Source organism: Procambarus clarkii, chromosome 9, assembly GCF_040958095.1.
Source record: "Procambarus clarkii isolate CNS0578487 chromosome 9, FALCON_Pclarkii_2.0, whole genome shotgun sequence".
NCBI classification, from domain to species: Eukaryota; Metazoa; Arthropoda; class Malacostraca; order Decapoda; family Cambaridae; genus Procambarus; species Procambarus clarkii.
The window spans coordinates 36,237,848-36,251,245 of NC_091158.1; the positions used below are offsets into that span (position 1 = coordinate 36,237,848).

Consider the following 13,398-nt stretch of genomic DNA (forward strand, 5'->3'; position numbering starts at 1 on the left):
CTGCTGCCTGTAGAAATCGATCCCCTCTGCTCTTCATGGGGAAACTTCAATCACGGAAAGATAGACTGGGAGAGCAAGGAAACATCATGGAGGGAAAGAAATAAGAACTAAATTATTGGACGACGATGAACTAGCGAGATTCGAACTAGTCTTCACTCTGAACGACTCCGACATAAGGGAAATCGGCTTAGAGACCCCTGTAGGAATAAGCGATCACAGTGTACTGACGTTTGAGTATCTGGTCGAAGAACGGTTAATGTGCTCAAGGAGGAGACCAGAAAACAAGAGGCCGGAATTCCGAGAGGGAAACTCTGCGGAGATTAGAAAATCCCTAACTGATTTAACGTGGGAAACAGAGTTCAGAGGAATGGCTGCCCAAGACATGATAGACTACATCAGGCAGAAGTATAAGGAGGGAGCAGACAAGTTTGTCCCAGTTTGTTTGTCTAACTCTTTGTTTCCTTTGGTATAGCCATGCACTACTCCAACTTATTATAGCACCCCCAATACCATGATCCCCTATCTTTTTAATCAGTCATTCATGTGGCACTGTATCAAAAGCTTTGCTAAAGTCAAGGTACACAACATCACAACCCTTACCATTATGTGGATGGGGAAGAGAATAGGTTGACTAGTGTGAACACATCCTAAATATATAAAAAAAAGTTTCTAAAACTGTTGGCATTCTTTCTAAGAACAGATATTATGTCCCTACCCTGATGACGCTCTATTACTCTCTCATCTATCCTTATCTCAATTGTGGTATTTGTTCTTGGGTTTCTACTACACAAAATCATTTACGTCCTCTAATTATTCAACACAAAGCTGCTATTAGAATACTATCTAATTCTGGCCCAAGACAGCACTCGGTACCCTTACTCAAATCTTTGAATATGTTAGATATTAAGTCACTGCACATCCTCTCATGCGTAATCTATATATTTAAAACTCTGAACTGCAATGTCAATCCTGACCTTAGAAGCTTCCTAGAAGGTTGTAACACAACTCATGGGCATCACACCGGAAACAAATACCTATTTGATATTCCAAGAGTGCGACTTAATCAAACTAGAAATGCTCTACAAATCAAGGGACCCAGAATGTGGAATGGTCTCCCCAATCATGTCAAAGGCTGTACCTCTCCCAACCAGTTTAAGAGTAAAACCAAGTGCTACTTAATTAACTCCATGTAACCTACCTTACCCCCTAAATGTCAACCCATGTCTTGCTTTTGTTCAACAATGCTCTTTGTTCACCAATTTGTACAATTGCTTATTTCTGCCATGTTTCCCCCATTTTTACCTTTATTCCTTTTTTCAACACAATTTATACCTAATCCCAATTACTATTAAGTTTTAGTCTAAGTGTTGTTTTTCCCTACACCCTGCCCGAAACGCTATGCGTATTAGTGGCTTTAGGTATTGTATGTACTAGCTCTATCCAACATTATGTTTGTAAATCAACTATGTATATACTTTTCCTGAATAAAAATTTATTTATTTATTATTTATTGCTATCAACTGCCTTAACTATGCTGGAATAAAATAATAGCAATTTTTTTTAATTAACGGCTATTTGTAAAACCAAGTTTTGAATTATTTATTAATTAACTTTTTCAAGATGACGACGAATGGTATTTGCAATTATCGATTCAAGTAACTTTCCCACAATAGACGTAAGGCTAATTGGCCGATAGTTTGACGCAAATGATCTGTCTCCTTTTTTTTAAATTGGTACTGCATTAGCAACCTTTCACGACACTGCCCCCCTCCCCGCTCAGCTCGTTGATGCAGTGAGGGCTTAGTGGGCTGCTGCTGGAGTGTGATGCTCCTTGGGACAGTCCTCTGTCATTTTATAGCCTTGTGCTCCTGCTGCCGTCCTCTCCAATTGTGCTGAGCACCTTTTCCTTTTCCTTCTGTTTCGTTTTTCTGCCCCCTCTTCTCCTATCTGCTTGCCGTTTCCTGGCGACCTTTTGCTTGTTTTGGTTCTTCCTTTGGACTTCTTCTATTTCGACGCCCGGGTGCATGGGGAAGCATACTCTTGGACCCGTAGAACTGTAGTACCCAACGTCGAGAGCGAGGGGAACCTTTTAGTGTCAATCCCCCTTTCGTCACTGAACCCGATCTCGACGGACTGTCGGTTCTTAAGATGGCGTTTGTGGGGCGTATACTCACGACGCACCCCTAGGAGGCCCCAGCATGATCGGCGATAGCTTCTTGTGGGGTGTCCTGCCTCTAATTGTGGCTCCATGGTGGGTGTGGGGGCACATTCGTGAATGAATGTTTCTTTTTCGTAACAACGATATCTACTGTTTCTGTTGTTTCTCCTTTACCTTCTCAGACTCGTGGGGTGGGCGACCAAGCAACCGAGTCAGTTTGTGTTGGAAGACCGGGCTCTGTAGCCTCCACTGCATTGGGCCCCGACCTTACTCCTCCTTTGGCCTCTCTGACTCCTCCCCTCGGCTCCCCTCCCTCCTCTGTGGTTGGGTCGAGCCCCAAGCCCCCAGTGGTGACTACCTCGACCCCTGCCACGGCTCCATCTCTAATTGTAACTACTGCGCCTTTTAATCCCTCTCTCTGGGGGTTCTCAACGCCGTCCTCATCACGGCCGCCATCGCTCGATTCCTTCCCGTTCTGATACCTATCAAGCTTTGTTTGGTCCCACTTTGTGGACCAAATATTTTGATCTCCTCCCTCTTGATTCTTCGCCTCCTGACGATTTCTCCCTCCATCGACATCTCGTTGATTCCGTGGATGCCTCTGTTACCTTCAACCCCACTCGTCTCAGTACACGTGTCGATGCTGCTCCTTCTCAGGATGCTGCTTCCCGCTTGGCTTCCTTATCCTGCCTTGGCGAGACCCATGTTCGGGTCTCAAAGAACGCTCAGTTGAATGCCAGTGTTGGCACTATTCTCCTCCCACCCCATGTTGCGACCGGTGTTCGGGACCTGCGCGACTGCCACGACGATATTGGACATATCCTTGCTGCCCAGGGCCATTCTATTCTCCAGGTGGACACGTTTACTCGTCCCCCTCGTGGTAGTCGCCGTCAACCCCTTTGGGTTGTGAAGATTACCTTTGATGGTCGGACCCTTCCACCCTCTTTCATTCTTGCTGGTGCCAGGTGCTCTGTCCAGGAGTACATTCCTTCTCCTAGGCTCTGTAACAAGTGCTGGAGGTTTGGGCATGGTGCCCTCCGCTGCTCTGTAACTGTCTCTCTCTGTCTTTTGTGTGGTGGCGAAGGTCACTCTAAGTCGGAGTGCACTTCTCCCTGGGCTCGTTGCCTCAACTGCGGTGAGGCCCACCCTACCTTCTCTCGTGCATGTGTCCATTATAAGCTTGAGGCAGCCGTCCTCAACTTGAAGCACTGGGAGCGTTTATCTTTTCCTGAGGCAAGGCGCCACGTTCGCCGGCGCCTGCCTTATGCTAATATCTCTTATGCTCGCGTGTTGCACTCTTCCTCTCCTCATCCTTCCCACCTTCCTCAGACTCACAACCGTTTCCGGGCCTTGGACCCTGATACGCCCACTGCCCCCCTCCTCTGTTCCTTTGAGTTCTGTCCGAAAGGATCCACCTCCTGGTCCTCTGTCTGGGTTCCCATCCTTTCTACCCGGTCTGTCTTGTCTCCTGTGTCTTCTTCCTCGTCTCCCTCCGTTCCTCCTTCCCATCCTTCCCCTCCGTCTCTTGACTCTCCCCACCGCCTGTCGGTGCGGGCTGATGTCCATTGCTCTCCAAATGGCAGTCGTGTGTGCTCTCGTTCAGCGCTGTTGGGATGCTAGAATCCGTTGCCCGGTACGTTGTTGCTGGGACACCTGTCTCTTTACGTCAGAAGCGTAAGCCTGGCTCCTCTCCTTCCTCCTCCCCGGCGGGTAAGAAGGTTTCGCTTTCTTCCTCGGCCCCTACTTCTGCCTCTATCGCTCCTTCCCACTCCCATTTCGGTGGTTGCGCCCCCTGGTCCTGCTATGGAGGTTTCTTTGGCCCCCGCTTCCTTCTCGGTTGCTGCCCTTGCTGAGGTGCGCCCACCTGTTTCTACTCCCCCTCTTCCTGCTGCTGTCTTTGACTGCTCCTCTCGGTTGTCTCCTCCTCTTCCTCCTCGTCCTCCGGAAACCGCCCTTCCACCTCTGGTCTGTTCTCCCACTTCCTTCCCTCCGTATTTGCTCAGTTTACCCATGCCCCCTAACCCTGACTTTGCTGACCCTGATCTCCTTTAACGTGCTGTGTTGCTCTTTCGCCTTTGTTTCTTCCTTGTTCTCTGTCGTTGTCCTTTCTCTTCTCGTCGATGTCTATTCTTCAATGGAACGTTCAAGGTTATTACGCCAATTTCCTCGAACTCCAACTTCTGATTTCGCAGTTTTCACCCCTTTGTGTCTGTCTCCAGGAGCCGATGCTTGGTGCTCGTCCTGGTCGTTTTCGTGGCTATTCCTTTCTCTCCCCCCCCCCCCCCTCCAGCTGTTGCTGGGGCTCCTAATTCTTCTGCTCTCTTGATTCGTGCTGATGTTCCCTTTGTTCCTTTACTTTTTCCTTTGCCTCTCCATTGTTCTGCTGCTCGTATTTTTGTGGGGAAATGGTACACAGTTTGTTCCATTTATCTCCCCCCGAGTGTCCCGCTTTCTCTTCCTGATCTGAAACACCTCCTAGACTCCTTGCCGGAGCCTGTGCTCCTGCTGGATGATTTCAATTGTCGTCATTCTCTTTGGGGTGATGTTCTAACGAATACCCGAGGTCGTCTTCTTGAACCGTTTATCCTCTCTTCTTCCCTGTCTCTTCTGAATTCTGGTGAGCCCACTCATTTGGACTTTCGGACTCGCACCCTTTCCTGTCTTGATCTTTCTCTTTGCTCTTCTTCTCTTTACTTAGATTTCACGTGGCAGGTTCTTGATGACCTCCATGGCAGTTACCATTTCCCCATCCTTGTTTCCTTTTTCTCTTTTCGTCCTTCCTCTCCTTCCCTAGGTGGCAGTTTGCTAAAGTGAACTGGAACCTCTTTACCCTCAGTGCTGCTCTCTCTGACCTCTCCCTTCTGCCTCTCCCTCGCGCTCTCTTCCTTTTTCATGACACTGTCTTCGACGCTGCCTTCCTCTCTATTCCTCGCTCTTCCTCTCAGGGTCCGCGGAAGTGCGTTCCCTGGTGGAATGCAGACTGTGCTCGTGCTGTCCGCTGTAAGCGTGCAGCCTGGAAGAGGCACCGCCGTCGGCAGACGGCCGATTCTTTTCTTTCGGAAAGCGAGTGCGGTGGCCGGTAGGGCCATCCGTACGGCTAAACGTGATTGTTGGGCATCTTATTTGTAAACAAGCACCAACATGGGTTCTGGACAGGGAAATCATGCCTAACAAACCTTTTAGAATTCTATGATAAAGTAACAAGGATAAGGCAGGACAGAGAAGGCTGGGCAGACTGCATATTTCTTGACTGCCAAAAGGCCTTGATACGGTACCGCACATGAGACTGCTATACAAACTTGAGAGGCAGGCAGGAGTAAGCGGAAAGGCCCTAGTATGGGTGAAGAACTACCTAACAGGAAGGAGCCAGAGGGTAATGGTAAGGGGCGAAAAGTCGGACTGGCGAACAGTAACAAGTGGAGTACCTCAAGGATCGGTGCTGGGACCAATCCTCTTTCTAATTTACGTAAATGATATGTTTACAGGAGTGGAATCATACATGTCAATGTTTGCAGATGACGCAAAATTAATGAGAAGAGTTGTGACAGACGAGGATTGTAGGATCCTCCAAGAGGACTTAAACAGGCTGCAGAGATGGTCAGGGAAATGGCTACTGGAGTTTAACACCAGTAAATGTAAAGTTATGGAAATGGGATCAGGTGACAGGAGACCAAAGGGACAGTACACAATGAAGGGGAACAGCCTACCTGTAACGATTCGAGAAAGAGACCTGGGAGTGGATGTGACACCTAATCTAACTCCTGAGGCACATATAAATAGGATAACGACAGCAGCGTACTCTACACTGGCGAAAATTAGAACTTCATTCAGAAACCTAAATGAGGAAGCTTTTAGGGCGCTTTACACTGCCTACGTGAGACCCGTCTTAGAGTATGCCGCGCCATCATGGAGCCCCCACCTGAAGAAACACATAAAGAAACTGGAGAAGGTTCAGAGGTTTGCGACGAGGCTTGTCCCAGAGCTACGAGGGATGGGATATGAAGAGCGGCTGAAGGAACTGAACCTTACGACACTAGAGAAAAGAAGGGAGAGAGGAGATATGATAGGGACATATAAAATACTCAGGGGAATTGACAAAGTGGAAATAGATGAAATGTTCACACGTAATAATAACAGAACGAGGGGACATGGGTGGAAACTGGAAACTCAGATGAGTCACAGAGATGTTAGGAAGTTTTCTTTTAGCGTGAGAGTAGTAGAAAAATGGAATGCACTTGGGGAACAGGTTGTGGAAGCAAATACTATTCATACTTTTAAAACTAGGTATGATAGGGAAATGGGACAGGAGTCATTGCTGTAAACAACCGATAGCTAGAAAGGCGGGATCCAAGAGTCAATGCTCGATCCTGCAAGCACATATAGGTGAGTACATATAGGTGAGTACACACACACACACACACACACACACACACACACACACACACACACACACACACACACCCACACAAACATTATAATGTTCACTAAAGCACTGGACATCGACTAATAAACCAAAACAAATTATTACATATTTTTTAATCTTTTAACTTATTAGTTGAGGACGCAGCAATTAACTCACCGATTCTGAAGTCAGCAGTTTGCGTCATCATGTCAACGAGAGTGTGCTGGTCCGGGGTGGTGAAAAACTTCCTTTTTGATGTATCTTGTTTCTTGAAGGCGGTCAGCCAAAGGCCCTTGAAGTAGGCTGCGTTCACCAGCACCATCGGCACATCGGCCCCGCGTTGTCTTGCTAACGAACTGGTTGATTGTTTCAGCTGATGCAGCCGCCTGTCAACATAAGCTTGCAGTTGACTATACACAGGAAGGTAAAGTTTATCTCACACCAATGAGGGATAATTTGGACTAATTGGCAAGTAGAGAAATAACTTTCTGAACACATAATATTAAAGAAATTACCAAAATGCAGGTTCTTCCATTTTGAATTAAAAGTGTTGGACAGTAGATGATGCTACGGAACAAGAATGGTAGTCCTAGTTGCACTACCTCTGTGGACAGTAGTTGTTGTTACAGAACAACACTGGTAGTCCTGGCTGTACTATTTCTTTGGACAGTAGTTGATGTTACAGAACAACACTGATCGTCCTAGCTTTACTGTCTCTGAAGACAGTAGTTGTTACAGAACAACACTTGTAGTCCTAGCTGTAATGTCTAAGTTATAAATTTTAAATTATGGCAGAAAGATCGATAGATTTTGTCATTATGAAGTTATTAAATGTCATCGGATCGAGCGCTGTCACTTTAAATGTTGACAGCAAGGAGGTCAGTAAGAGGTCACAGGTCATGAGTTGGAGGATTGAGGACTAGAACCGGACGCGGGATCCCGTGCAATATATGTTGCACATGATGTAGCACAGCTCTTGTCTATGTTGCATGATGATGATAATGACAATGATAATGATGATGCAAAAATGAAGAATGATGTAATGTTTCAGTATTGAAATAAAAAAATATATATATCTTCAGAGCATTTGTTATTTAGATAGGGTATGAAAAAAATGACCTAAGATGAATGAAGTAGTATGTAGAACTTAGGTAAAACTTTAAATGTGTGAAGATGAATTTGAAATTATGCTTGCTAAAGAAAAAATCATTGATTACCATCCTTTGAGGACTTAGAATCTTATATATTTTCTCTCTATGTATATTTGACTGTCAGACTGAGAGAGTGAATAACTATCGAACTCTTGATAAACATCACCTAATGATTCGCTGTTAAACATTATTTCACCGTTGAGACTAGCATTATCTGCCATCCTGCCCATATATATATATATATATATATATATATATATATATATATATATATATATATATATATATATATATATATATATATATATATATATATATATATATATATATATATATATATATATATATATATATATATATATATATAATATAATATGACAGTGTCAGACCACGGAGGAAAATTGAAACAGGAATTTCCTTAAGTACTTTCGTATATTAATACATCTTCACAGGGAGTAACTCCTTCTGAAGATGTATTAATATACGAAAGTACTTACGAAAATTCCTGTTTCAATTTTCCTCTATATATATATATATATATATATATATATATATATATATATATATATATATATATATATATATATATATATATATATATATATATATATATATATATATATATATAACAAGTTTGAATGGCCTCCAGGCATATATGCAACTGAAAACTCCACACCCCAGAAGTGACTCGAACCCACCAGTTGCATAGTTGCAGGAGCACTATGCAACTGGTGTACATGGTATCTTAACCACTCGACCATCAATTACCATACAATAGACGATGGTAGCCAAGGCTATTTCCCCACCGCCCCAACGGCACTTTTATGGTAATCTTGGGCATATATATATATATATATATATATATATATATATATATATATATATATATATATATATATATATATATATATATATATGTGTGTCGTACGTAGTAGCCAGAACGCACTTCTCGACCTACTATGCAAGGCCCGATTTGCTTAATAAGCCAAGTTTTCATGAATTAATATATTTTCTCTATTTTTTTTCTTATGAAATGATAAAGCTACCCATTTCATTATGTATGAGGTCAATTTTTTTTTATTGGAGTTAAAATTAACGTAAATATATGACCGAACCTAACCAACCCTACCTAACCTAACCTAACCTATCTTTATAGATTAGGTTAGGTAGCCGAAAAAGTTAGGTTAGGTTAGGTTAGGTAGGTTAGGTAGTCGAAAAACAATTATTTCATGAAAACTTGGCTTATTAGGCAAATCGGGCCTTGCATTGTAGGCTGAGAAGCGCGTTCTGGCTACTAGGTACGACATATATATATATATATATATATATATATATATATATATAGTATATATATATATATAGTATATATATATATATATATATATATATATATATATATATATATATATATATATATATATATAATATATATATATTGTTGGGGGTATTACGCTACTACTCTCCGGTGAGCAACCGTAACTGTATTTATCCTGGCAAGGTCGCCAATGTCGGGGTTTACACTTACTCTCCTACTCTGGGTGAGCAGCAGTTACACTCAATGTCACTCACCGTAGCCCTGCGGGTCTTCACTCTAATCCTCTCGGCGCCACTGCACGCCAGGAGTGTATCCCAGTCAATCCCAACCGGCCTCTGATTGAGAAGGAGTGGGAACACAACTCGTACACTTAACTGTTATGTGCCCGCCCCAACAATAGGGCTTTACTATTAACCACAAGGTCGCCAACTGGTGTTTTCGGTGTCCAGTAACACGTCAGTGGACTGGTTGAATTGTGGTATCCTTGGCAAGGTCACACTCAATAGATCAGGATATTAGGCAGGTACTTATCACTCTTTGCTTTCCAGTATACTATAGCCACAAGATAAATGGAGGGGATGATATAAACACAAGTATTTTGTACTTTACTTAAAATTCATTCAAAGATGTCACAAGGTCATATCAATAAATAAATCAGCTGATCCTGGCGGGCGTCGTTCGTTCCCACGAATATTATGCACTCACTACGGTGGTAACACTCCCCCTCTCGTCAATGTCACAATCAGCTGAGCGCCCTCCTCCGCGCGAAAGTTTTTATTGCTTGTTTCTCTAGCGGCACGCGCGCTGTTTCTTTAAGTTCTCAAAGATCACTAGAAGTTCGCACACTCGATATTTGCAACAATAGCATGTATTACTTCACTACACTGTTCTCGGGCTCAAACAATCGTTTCTATAATAAATGCGACAATAATTCACTATAATGGTTTTACACACTGCCCTTCATTTCAATGGTAACTTAATAAGTATTTAACTTTGGAGTTTTCAGTACTTCCTTTCGTGGGCGATAACACAATAAATCACTGCACTCACAAATGGTTATTCAATGCACGAACATAGACATATATAATATAGATAAATCAGACATCAGTAAATGGTAAATAAGTAGTTACTGGGCACATAGCCTAACTTCCAAATACTGGCATAATATTATATATAATTTCTCACTATGTTCACATCAAAGTCTCATGAAAGACATTCTCAACACACTAAATTCGTCACTTAATCCGGGTGCCTGTACACACCAATAATAATATATATAAGTATCGTGAGTACTCTTGATAGTACTATTCTGCACACTGGTGCCTTACTGTGACATTGGTGAGACTTGCTCACGACATACAAAATCCTCAGGCTAGATAATATAGCTGAATAATATAGCTGACTAAAGGGGAATGGGGAGGGAAACTAGAAACACCTACTTCCACCTATCCTCCGATGAGAGTTGAGTTGTAGCTCCTAGTCCTCGTGTCTGGAACGCCCCCACACACACGTAGTCGTGTCCTCCAGGAACCCAATCGCTGTCCCACCGTTTAGCGCGTCGTCTCCGTGCCTTCTTCCCTGCAGGTCCGTCCTCCTCCTCGACCTCTTGTAGGGTTGGAGTCGGTCTCCTGGCCGTCGACTTCTCCCAGCTACGGCTGCCCGCCTACTTCTCGGCTGCAGTCGTCCGGATTCCCAAATAGTCCTCTTCTTCCTCTGCTACCCAGTGGTTCTGGTCAGCCACTACGCCGTCACAAATGGGTGAACTGTCTCAGACGTCGCCTACGTCACTGTACAGACTTCACTTCTTCTTGCACAGTACCTGTCCTGGAGCACTTGTTGCTCAATAACCGTCGATTCCCTCTCTGGTTCAACACATGAACTAAGGAAGACCTCACAGAGTACTGGCAGACTTCAGGTGACGCGTAAATCCACGGGAGCGGGAAACAACTGTCAAACTGACAGGACCAATCGTCGCACGTCCAACCTCCTTGACGTGTCGTGTCTGACTGATGGCGCCTGCGCGTCGCGCTGCCCGGACCCCCTTCCTTCGTGACGTCACTTTCGCCACGGGAGGTTTTCATTGGCTCCCGGTGCCACATTGCTGTCGGTGACCAATCCGGTGTCACTGACGTCACACAGTTTTGGAGGGGAAACAGGAGAGCCAGCGCCATCTTGGCTTCCTAAAGGGCCTAAACCACAGGCCAAAATATTATTGTTTCACAAATTTCTCGGCTCTCCGAGAACACTCCACTCTCCCACATATATCAAATTGATGCCTGCGACGTAGAGAACGCTTGGGTAAAGTGGACATGACTCTTACTGCAGGCGTGGGAGAAATATAAAGGGGGGGAACACCGTCACAATATATATATATAAATATATATATATATATATAAATATATATATATATATATATATATATATATATATATATATATATATATATATATATATATATATATATATATATATATATATATATATATATATTTATGTCGTACCTAGTAGCCAGAACGCACTTTTTGGCCTACTATTCAAGGCCCAATTTGCCTAATAAGCCAAGTTTTCCTGAAATAATATATTTTCTCTAATTTTTTTCTTATGAATTGATAAAGGTACCCATATCAATATGTATGAGGTCATTTTTTTTTAAAATGACCTCATACCTAACCAACCTAACCTAACCTAACCTATCTCTTTAGGTTAGGTTAGGTTAGGTAGCCGAAAAAGTTAGGTTAGGTTAGGTAGGTTAGGTAGTCTGAAAACAATTAATTCATGAAAACTTGGCTTATTAGGCAAATCGGGCCTTGCATAGTAGGCTGACAAGTGCGTTCTGGCTACTAGGTACGACATATACATATATATATATACATTATATATATATATATATATATATATATATATATATATATATATATATATATATATATATATATATAATGTATATATATATATATATATATATATATATATATATATATATATGTATATGTCGTACCTAGTAGCCAGAACGCACTTGTCAGCCTACTATGCAAGGCCCGATTTGCCTAATAAGCCAAGTTTTCATGAATTAATTGTTTTTCGACTACCTAACCCACCTAACCTAACCTAACTTTTTCGGCTACCTAACCTAACCTATAAAGATAGGTAAAGATAACCTATAAATCGGAGTACTGACTCTCTCTCTAGGTGTCTTTTTAGGTCAATTAGTTCATCTGAGTCTTTTACTATTACGAATATGTCATCTACATATTATGTAGATGTAGATGACATATTCGTAATAGTAAAAGACTCAGATGAACTAATTGACCTAAAAAGACACCTAGAGAGAGAGTCAGTACTCCGATTTACACATGAAAATAGTGAAAATAACAGTCTGCCATTCTTGGATGTACTAATAACAAAAACAGGAACCTCTTTAAGCACCAACGTATATACCAAGCCCACCAACATAGGATTATGCCTGAACGGTAGAAGTGAGTGCCCCCCAAAGATACAAAGCCAGTGTTCTCAATGCTTGTATTCGTCGAGCGCTTACCCACTGCTCTGAATGGAGCAACGTGAGTAGAGAGTTTGAAAGAGTAACTCAGGTATTGGTGAACAACGGATATAGCAACGCGGAAATAAACGCTGCTATAAGAAGACACTTGGACCGTTGGTATAATTCAGAACCTAGAACAGAAACCACAACACCCCCAATAAAATTATATTACAAATCAACCATGCACAGTGAACATATAAAAGAGGAAAGAATAATGAAAGAAATAATCCGTAAAGGAGTAAAAAGCACTACTCCTAACCAAAACATAAACCTGATAATATTCTACAAAACCAAGAAGACTTCTGAACTCCTTATCAAAAACAGCCCGAAGCCGACGGAGAACCCTCTACAGCAGTCAAGCGTTGTATACATGTACACTTGCCCCCACGAAGGATGTAACCTTCAATGTAAGTACATAGGTATGACGTCGACCAAGCTGACGAGGCGTTTGACATGCCATCTTCAATCTGGTGCCCCTAGGAATCACATGAGACAAGCCCATGACATTACTCTAACAAGAGAAATGTTGAACATGAATACTTGCATAATAGACAAAACCCAAGATTCAAGAAGATTACAAATTCTTGAGGCAATTCACATAAGAATAGAGCGACCTACCATGAACACCCAAATCACGGAACTATTTACTCTACCCACCATGAGAGTAAGGACAAGACAAGAACATATCGATGCCAACACAGAAGACAATGTCCAACATAACAGGCCAATTACACTGGATTAATCTTTGTGTTTAGATAGGAGATGCCTCGTATGGGCCAATAAGCCTTCTGCAGCCCCTTATGTATCCCCCCATGTTTTTCACCTTCATTG

General features: G+C 42.6%; 1 protein-coding gene and 1 pseudogene across 1 annotated transcript in view; one reads left to right on the forward strand and one right to left on the reverse strand.

The window, feature by feature from the left end:
- LOC138362736 (serpin B3-like) overlaps positions 1–13,398 on the forward strand; it is a 433,705-nt gene that overhangs the window by 363,518 nt on the left and 56,789 nt on the right. The window lies entirely within an intron of this gene.
- LOC138362735 (serpin B3-like) overlaps positions 1–13,398 on the reverse strand; it is a 65,229-nt pseudogene that overhangs the window by 17,456 nt on the left and 34,375 nt on the right.